Genomic DNA, 9,045 nt, shown 5'->3' with positions numbered 1-9,045 from the left:
AGCAGGATTCCCATTTGACAATAAGCTCAAGCCACTCAGTGAGGAAGAAAGAAGAATGTAATGTGTCGTGTTGCTTAAACATATTTCACCTGCACCTGACTCTCTCTCATTTGGAAGCACTCTGAACTTTCTCCTGACCAGTATTTCCTTGGGACATGTTTTGCGTGTGTTTGGGTGGTGTATCTCACACTTACCTGCAAGCATATTTTTCAGATTTCGAAATGGTCTTTGATTTATCCCCTAAGAGAGCTGTAGTTCCCTTCTATCTCTGCCTCTTCCCTGGACAATTGCTGTATCTGTGCCTCTAGAATCTTCCGCCTCTTAACCTTTGCCAGTACAGGTGCAGTAACTCCCCAAAGATTAGCAGTCTGGTTGTAGGTGTGATTGAAATTAGCTTGGCCTGCCTGCGGAACCCAGTGCCCTAGCCTACTGAATCGCCTCCTGTAAGCTTGTGCACTTAGGCAAAGCAAACAAAATAATCTGCCAGGAAATTCTAATGAGGCAGTGTCAACAGAGACATCGTTTGTATTAACTGTCCCATTTTTAGTACCATGATCCTAAATCCAACCAGGCTTCACTTCCCACTTTGTAGGGGCTGGATGTTAACTGGAAAGGACGTGTGTTTGGTATGTGCCTGTGTGTACCCATATGTGCCTCTTCACCCACCCACATACCCTTTGTCCATGCACACGTATACCTGGGCAGATCCAAGGCCCATCACTAATTAATTTAACTTGTAAGTGCCACCCTGTGTTCCCCGTGTGCTGTTCCCACTCATGAAAGCATGCATTCTGCGTGCCTGTCTCCTGGCCTGCATCTCAACGTTTTTCAGCAGATGTTAGCTAATGTGATTGTAGAAGGTTCAGAGTGGATGCTGTGAGCCCAATAAATCTTCTTAAATGCAGGCACTCCACCATCCCAGCATCTTATACCTATAATACATTTTAATTACTTGACTATTCAAATTAAACCAAATAAGATTTGCATAGAACAGCACCACAGATTTCTCAATTTACATTTAATCCACCACAAACCCCATAAAATCAGCAAGTACACTTTTATTAGAACTTGCAGGAGCCACTGAAGTCTGATACCTTTAAAATTATTAAGTGACAAAGATTACTAGCACTAAGGTTCTGCTTTGCTTCCCCATTAGCCATTTAGGTGACAGCTGCTGCATCACACATAAAGACGAGCCGTTCCTTGAGGGATGATGGTGGTTCCGCTGTGACGCTGCTGGCATGAAGCATTATCAGGGCATGGCTGCGCGTGGAGCCATCACGGTCTCCTAGGCACCTATCAGTACCCTCATTATCTGCATCACAGAGAGCCGAGAACCAGCACTGCCGGGCCTCCCAGCTTCGCAGCTCATTTGAGAAGCGGAAATTAACTGTCCCAGGAGAGGAAACAGGCGCACCGGCAGAGCCCTGGCGCGGCCCACCTACCGTAACAGGCCGCCCGCTGTAGCGCGGGACCCTACCTCAGTGCTGCACCAGGCTCCTGGGGTAAGGGCGGGGAGGTGGGCAGGCAGGCTTGACCAGCAGATCGCTGAGCGGCACTGCGCTGTGCGTCTGGCCGGCTGCTAACAGGAGCACTTACCGTAGGCATGGCAGAGCTTCAGATGTTTGTTGGGGCTTTTCGAAGCACTGAACAGCACAAAGAAGGCAAGAACAGGAGGAAGAGAGGGAGGGACGGGCATCACTGAGCGGGGAAAAATCAGCTGATCACAAACATCATCTGCGTTTACGTTATGCAACATTCCTACGTAAGGTGAGGGGTGCTCAGAAGGCTATAGATGAAATAAAGGTGCTTTTGCATACAGCCAAAGCAGCCGTGTGTGTGTGTGTGTGTGTGTGTGTGTGTGTGTGTGTGTGTGTGTGTGTGTGTGTGTGTGTGTGTGTGTGTGTGAAGCCTGTTTAACAGAAGGCCTTGCCCTCCTGAAAATAGTTTTTGATAGTGCTATTTCCATAAAATTTGAAAGTGGTTCTGCTGCAAAAGTATCAGCTTCCTTATGATCAGAGTGATACTAGCAAAACAAAGCTAAGAATGGGGGGATTTTCCAGATAAGCCAGACCAAAGAAACCTGCTTTTAAGAAAAACAAAATGCCTGATGTCTGCAGGTATGAGAAGCAATAGTAGCTTTTCACCTTGAATAATCTGATTAATGACCTCAATTCTCGGCTGGGTAGACCTGCCTGTCTGGACCCCTGCAGACCCAGAGATGCCAGACAGCCAAACGCTGAGATTATCAGCACAGATTTTTGTACGCTGAATTTTTACCTTTAATAACTGTTCTTCATCGCTGTCATTTGTTTAAAGGCCTTGGGAGAAACAAAGATGGAGAAATCCAGTCTTCAGCTCTTTTTGACGTTGCTGACAATGGCTCTCCTTGGCCTCAGTTTTTGTATCAGTTAAAAGCAAGTACGTGGGAAAACGTGGGGACTTCACTGGTCATGAAGAATTATCAATGGTATATAAAAGGGCTGGGAAATCTCTGACCATTGTGATCTTTGCTTTCCTGATCCTGCTTGGCAGGATTATAGGGTAGCTGAAAGATATCTTGCTGTTCCCAGCACCAGAAAAAATGGTTTTATGTCTCAGCACAATATTTACATGCTGTGTGTCTTTGGGAAAGTCACTTTATATCACTGAGCCTCAATTTCTTTGTTAGAAAAAAAGAGGAGTAACTTAACTCTCAGAACAGTTGTGAGAATTAAGGTAACGTCGATGAAAATGGGTGATAAGAGATGCTAGGACTCAGAGTCGTTTGAGTCAAATCAGATGCTGTATTCCTGGTTTATCCTCCTTAACGGGTCGGTGAGAGGGCATCCACTATGAGGAAGCAGGTGGGGGGGCTTGTAAAGACCAGGAAGCTGAGGAAAGGAGAGGGGGCACCTGAAGGGAGAGGTCTCCGTCTACCCCACATCAGGCCCTCAGGCCCCTGCTTCTCTCTGCGTGGCTGTTCTCTGGCTTCACGGGCCACAAATTGTACTGGGATCTCAAGAAAGCCCAGGACCTCCTTGCTAAGAAAAAAATTCACTGGTGCTTAAAATTTTAGAGTCACAGAGATCCTGAAGCCCAGCCATGGACCCCAGGTCAAGAATGCTTGTTCCAGAGCATAGATATGTTGTGCAGCTTTATGTGGCATCAGAAGCCACTGCGGTCCTGCCTTCATACACGCACTCTCACACACATGCGCGCATGCACAAGCACACCTGTGTCCATGTGCACACACACAGCATGCACACATACATGCACATACACACATACAGGATAGTTTGTGTAAGGACACAAGTAAGCTAGAAGGCAGAGTTCTGAGAATCACAGCCACCAGCATTCTCTCTTTCCCATTTTGTTCACTGCCACTGCCTCCTTCTACCTAGGCAGTGGGTATATTTGGACACTGGCCTCCTGAAGGGTTGACGCTGGTCCTGTCCCTGGACCACAGGAGCCGAGGCCAGCAGCCAAGATAACTCAGTATCAGTCACCCTTAATTGGATGGCTGGTGGTCAGTAGCAGACTTCCACCCCTCGGCAGGTGTCTCCACTGTGGACAAGGGGCTGGGGGCTCGGCAGCTGGGCACTGGCCCCATCCAGTCCTGGTCACTGGGCTCCCATTTACTCTTTTCTGTCTCTCTCTGGGTGTGAATAATGTGAAGGTTCCTGTGGCCAGAATTCTCACCTGACCCTGGTTGGCTAGCTCACTGCCCACATGCGGGCAATATGTCATTATTGACTCTATATAAAGAGCTCCGCCCAGTACTCTGGGCGACATGGTGGCATGGCATGGCTGCAGGAGAGCAGAGACAAGACTGGAGTGGTGGCAGCACTGGGGACAAAGACTGAGATGGCTGCACGATAGGGAGCCCAGAGGCAGAGACTGGCTTGCTGCGTGCAGACTCGCTCTGAGTGGACGGGATTCTAGTGACTGACCTGCCACTATGGGAATGAAGATGGGTATAACCCTTTCACCCCAAGAACATTCTACTGTCACTTCTTTGTCCACATTGAATCCACAGTGAACTTGTCTGGGGCTGAAACCCATTGGCAAGACAATGGGTAAGTTGCCTAGGACCCCAGTTCTTTCAGGAGGGGTCCCCCTGCAAGATTCTTTTCACCACAGGGGGCTAGATTCCTGACCCAAAGTCAGGCTGGAGAACTGAAGCTGGGACCCGTGCCCGTGGCCAGTGGCCTCTGCACACCCCACCTGCCCCCCTTGGACTCCTTCCCCTCCTGCTGCTGCCACCTGCCCAGGTGGCCTGTCCCCCCTGCTGGCCTGAGGGCAGCAGAGTCTCCAGGTACTGCCTTTCTTGGCGCGACACTCTGCACATAATAGACGCTCCATAATTATCTCTTGAATAATGCAACAATATAGAAAGGAAAGGGACAGGGAACAGGAAGAAGAAAAGAATAAAAGGCAGGCAGAGGTCAGCAGGAGATGGGAGGGGGTTTTCACCATGGCCATTACCTGCTAAGAATGAAAATAAATGGAAAATTCTTCCCCAAGTCTCAAAATGTCATGCTACTTTTCCACACTCCGCTTCAAAGTCAGATCTCCTGGACGTTGACGGGGACGAAGGGAAGCGAGAGACAGTACTTTCAAGAGGAACCCACAGAGGGACGCTGTGGCCAAGCCCCCCTTTGGACATGCCGGCCCGTCCCCCACGTCAGGGAGTGTCAGTCACATGTGAGAATTGTGATCGCAGTACCAAGGCCGAAGTATTTCCCTAAAGTGCATCAGCCATCCGACCTGGCTCCACGGGTGGACTGCAAACATGGGTGCTCTCGTCCTGGGCTAAGACGATGCCGTTTGCGCCCTAAGAGCCCTCCTCGCAGACGTAGAGAACGCTTCCCCGGAAACGCCCCCCACTCTAAGTTACACCGAGTCCCCCTCGTGCAGCGCCCACCAAGCACCCAGAAGCTGTGGCTCCTGAAGAAGATGATGAGCACTTCCCATGAGCGTGGGAAAGCTGCAGCTCCGGGTGCAGGGCCGCGCTGCTCCCCGTGGACGGGTGCGACCTAGAGGAACAGAGTGCGGTCAGCCAACCACGAGTCTGTGATTTCAGCTACTAGGCCAGGGCGAAAACCAGCCTGAGCAGCATATTCTGGCAGAAACTAACTCCAGGTTGTCCGCAAAACACATCAACAAACGCCCACAATGACAACGGCCTGACCCTCCCATCCAGGGGTTCTCAGCCGCGACAGCTTTGCCTCCAGAGGACATCTGGCAACATCTAGAGACACTTCCGGTTGCCACAGGTAGGGAGTGCTGCAGGCATCTAGTGGGGGGAGGCCAGGAGCGGCGCTGTCTTAAGGGCACAGGATGGCCCCCACCACACAGATTTATCCCACCCCAAACGTCCACAGCGCCGAGGCTGAGAAAGCCAGTCCTGCAGGTGACCTGCCCTCACTGACGTGCAATGGTTCCAGTAACTCGCTACCCTGCCCCTCCTCCACTCTCTGCTTCTCCTGTGCTTAACCAAGCCCTTTCCCACCTCTCATGCAGGCTTCAGGCAAGCTCCATACATACACATTTGGTCCGTTGCCCGTAATTACTTTTTTTTTTGGCAATACCACAGTGACTGAAATTTCTACTTCAATCTCACTTTGAGGTTGAGAAATTAAAAAGTAAATGCTCTCTGTGAAAGCACAGGAAACCACTCTTAGGCATTCACAATAAAGGTTAGTTTCTACATTGCAGAAAAGCCATGGGGAATGGGATGCCTGGCCGACAATGTGTGCTAAACGGCCAACGAGGCTGTGAGTGTGGAATGGCTTTGGTGAGAGTCGAGGGGACACTGCACAGGGCACGGTCCTCACCAGCTGGGGGGGGGGGGCAGGGGGTGGGTGGTTCAAGCTAGAGGAGAGCAGAGGGCCACATCAGGAGGATTGGAGCCTTTCTAAAGGTGAGCAGTGGAACCTGAGGCCACAGTGAGCTGTAGCTGAGGCCTATGAGCTGCTGTCCCTGGTACCCGAGGACCCCTCATGCCTCAGAAATAGCTCACCGACCTCCATCATGAACCCCACAAACCTGAGCAAGTCCAGCCTTGTTCTCTCTGTCCCAGTCGCACCTCCTGCAGAGTCTTCCTTGACTTACACTCCACTGTTCACTGCCTCTCCTTGACATTTAATCACTCAGTCGGTTTCCTATATTCATTTCTGTTTATTTTTCAAATGAAATTTGTATATATATCCAGTAGGGTTTACTAAAACAGGTCCATTAAGGATTAAATGTCTTTGTGTTGATCTCTGTCCCCACAGCTAAAATATTCTTCCATAAATATTGTCATTTGGGGTTAGTTTCATGATACAAGACCCTTAATACCCTGTCTGACAGTGATGACTTAAGATGGGTATTATGAAAAATGAGTGTCGCTTATTAAGTGCCTACATGTGTTAAGTACTATACTAAGCATTTTATATACCTTATCTCATTTAATTCACTTAACAATCCTATAGATAGTGGTATTTCAGTTTTTATAGATGTAGAAATTGAGGTCAGGGAGAGTGTAACCTGTACAAAATCATATCGTTGGTAAGACTGGCTTGATTGCAATTCTTGACAAATACTTCAAAGATAACAGGATTGCATCAAATACCGCTGGCTTCCTGTAATGTCACACTGTGGTTCTATCATTTGTTAACATAAATACTTCTAGAATCTACTTGCAAATTTCTAAATATACTTCTTATTTTGAGATAATTTTAAATTTACAGAATAGTTACAAAGATACTATAGTATTCTTGTATAACCATCACTCATCTTCCCTTAACTTTAACATTTTACATAACTAAAGTATGTTTATCAAAACTAGGAAGTTAACTTTGCTACAACACTGTTATCTGAACTCCAGCCTTTATTCGGGTTCCCCGGTTTTCCTGCTAATGCAGCTTTGCTGTTGTTTCAGAGACACACACTGCATCTTGCTGTCATGACGCCTTAGTCTCCTCTCCTCTGAGTTCCTCAGACTTGTCCTGTTTTCCACGACTTTGACAGTTTTGAAAAGTACTGGTCAGGCATTTTGCAGAATGACCCTCCATTTGATTTTAGCTGATATTTTTCTCATGCTTAGACTAGGGTTGTAAGTTTGGGGAAAGAATGCCAAAGGGTAAGGTGCCCATCTACTCACACCATATTACAGGTGCACGGTGTCAACATGGCTTATCACTGGTGATGTTGACCTTAATCGCTTAGTTAAGGTTGTGTCTGCCAGGTTCCTCCACTGCATAGTTCCTATTTATCATTCCCCATGTTCCGTTCTTTGGAGCAAGTCACTAAGTCCATGCCAAACCTCAGAGGAAGGGCGTTAAGCTACACTTTCTGGAGGGGCAAGTATCAACATAAAATATTAGGAATTCTTCTGTAAGGAAGATTTGTCCCTTCTTCCCCATTGTTTTATCTAGTCTATCATTTGTTGTTATTTCATTGTGGATATTTATCTTATTACTTGGGCTACAATCCAGTACTATTGTTATTTATTTTGTGCTGTTTATATTCTCATCCTGCACAATTTTTTGAGAAACTGATATCTAGGATTTTCTCATCAGCTATGTCAAATAGAAATCCTTCCATTTACCTTAAATTTATATTTTTCTGGCTTCAGTGGTTGCCCCATAGTTCCAAAATTCTGAGACTTGCTATACAAATGCATGCCATCTCCAGGGCCACCACACAGCAGAGTTCTAGGGGTACTGGTCACAATGTAAGTGGTGCATGGCACTCCTGGGCTGTGCAACAAGCCAGGACAGGCCACCTCTGTTTTTCCCAATTTTTATAAAATTTAGCTGAATCCTCTCCTTTAAGCTTCATTTTACGTGCTTCAGACTAAGCACAGTCTAGATTTCTTTTTACTCTGTCACATCATGAGTGTATTTTTATATATTTAAGGAATAAATGAAGAGTTAATGGTTCATATACCACCAAAATATACCCAAAGTGAAATTCATCTGTACATTTTCCCCACCAGTTTTTAAAAACAGGTCTTAAAGTTTCTTGACATGTCACTACTTCAAAATCTTGGCATTATGTGCATATCTGGTGACCTTCTTGTCTATTTTCTCTTCCAAATAATTTAAAACATGTTAAGCAATTATGAAACAAGCAAAAGTCTGGGGCATCTGCAACCAATAGTTCACAGAGAGACATGTCAATGTGATCCCAGTTTCACACTTGCTGCTCTGAAGAATAAGCATCAGTAAATAATTCAATAGTAAAATGACTCTTATTTTAAAAGATATCTGCTCGCTTCTAATAGTCAGCCCTCCGAAAGAGGAAGGATTGGCTATAAGAGCCCCTTGCTATCTCCTTGCTATCACCCCCCCCCCACATGCCTTCAGCATGGCCTTTGTGAGTTCACAGAAAACCTGAGCAGACAGTACAGAGTTCCCCTATATCCCATGCCCCACCGCCACCCCCAGCCCCCCATCACCACATCTACGGCCAGAGTGGTACTTGTTTACGGCAGACAAGCCTGCATGGCCATATCATGATCACCCAGAGTCCGTAGTTTACATCAGGGTTCATGCGATCCTGTACATTCTATAGGTTTTGACAAACACAGCCACCACCACACTGTCAGACAGAGTATTTCATTGCCTCGAAAACCTTCTGTGCTCTTTGGGTAAATTCCTAGGAGTGGGATTCCCTGGTCAAATGGTATTTCTATTTTTAGTTTTTTGAGGAACCTCCATACTGCTTTCCACAATGGCTGAACTAGCTTACATTCCCACCAGCAGTGTAGGAGGGTTCCCTTTTCTCTACATCCTCACCAGCATTTGTTGTTCCTAGTCTTTCCAATGTTGGCCATCCTAACTGGTGTGAGATGATATCTTGTGGTTTTAATTTGCATTTCCCTGATAATTAGAGATGTGGAGCATCTTTTCATGTGCCTGTACCAAAGGGGAGGGGTGGGGGAGGACAGGTGGGGAGGGAGGGAGAAGGGGATTTGTGGGGTATCATGATTGGTGCACATGGTGTGTGTGGGGTCATGGGGAAGACAGTGTAGCTCAGAGAAGACAAATAGGGACTCTGTGGCATCTTACTACA

The 9,045-nt window shown here is 47.1% G+C and overlaps 1 long non-coding RNA gene across 1 annotated transcript; it reads left to right on the top strand.

The window, feature by feature from the left end:
* Positions 1-1,104: 1,104 nt before the first annotated feature.
* On the top strand, positions 1,105-2,478 carry LOC140846902 (uncharacterized). The gene is made up of 3 exons (XR_012126408.1): positions 1,105-1,505; positions 1,605-1,770; positions 2,320-2,478. It is a non-coding gene; the product is annotated as an uncharacterized lncRNA (long non-coding RNA).
* The last annotated feature ends 6,567 nt before the right edge of the window (positions 2,479-9,045 follow it).

Source organism: Manis javanica, chromosome 16 (assembly GCF_040802235.1).
Source record: "Manis javanica isolate MJ-LG chromosome 16, MJ_LKY, whole genome shotgun sequence".
Lineage (NCBI taxonomy): Eukaryota > Metazoa > Chordata > Mammalia > Pholidota > Manidae > Manis > Manis javanica.
The sequence above is the reverse complement of the archived record's forward strand: the minus strand, read 5'-3'. Positions and strand labels throughout refer to the sequence as shown.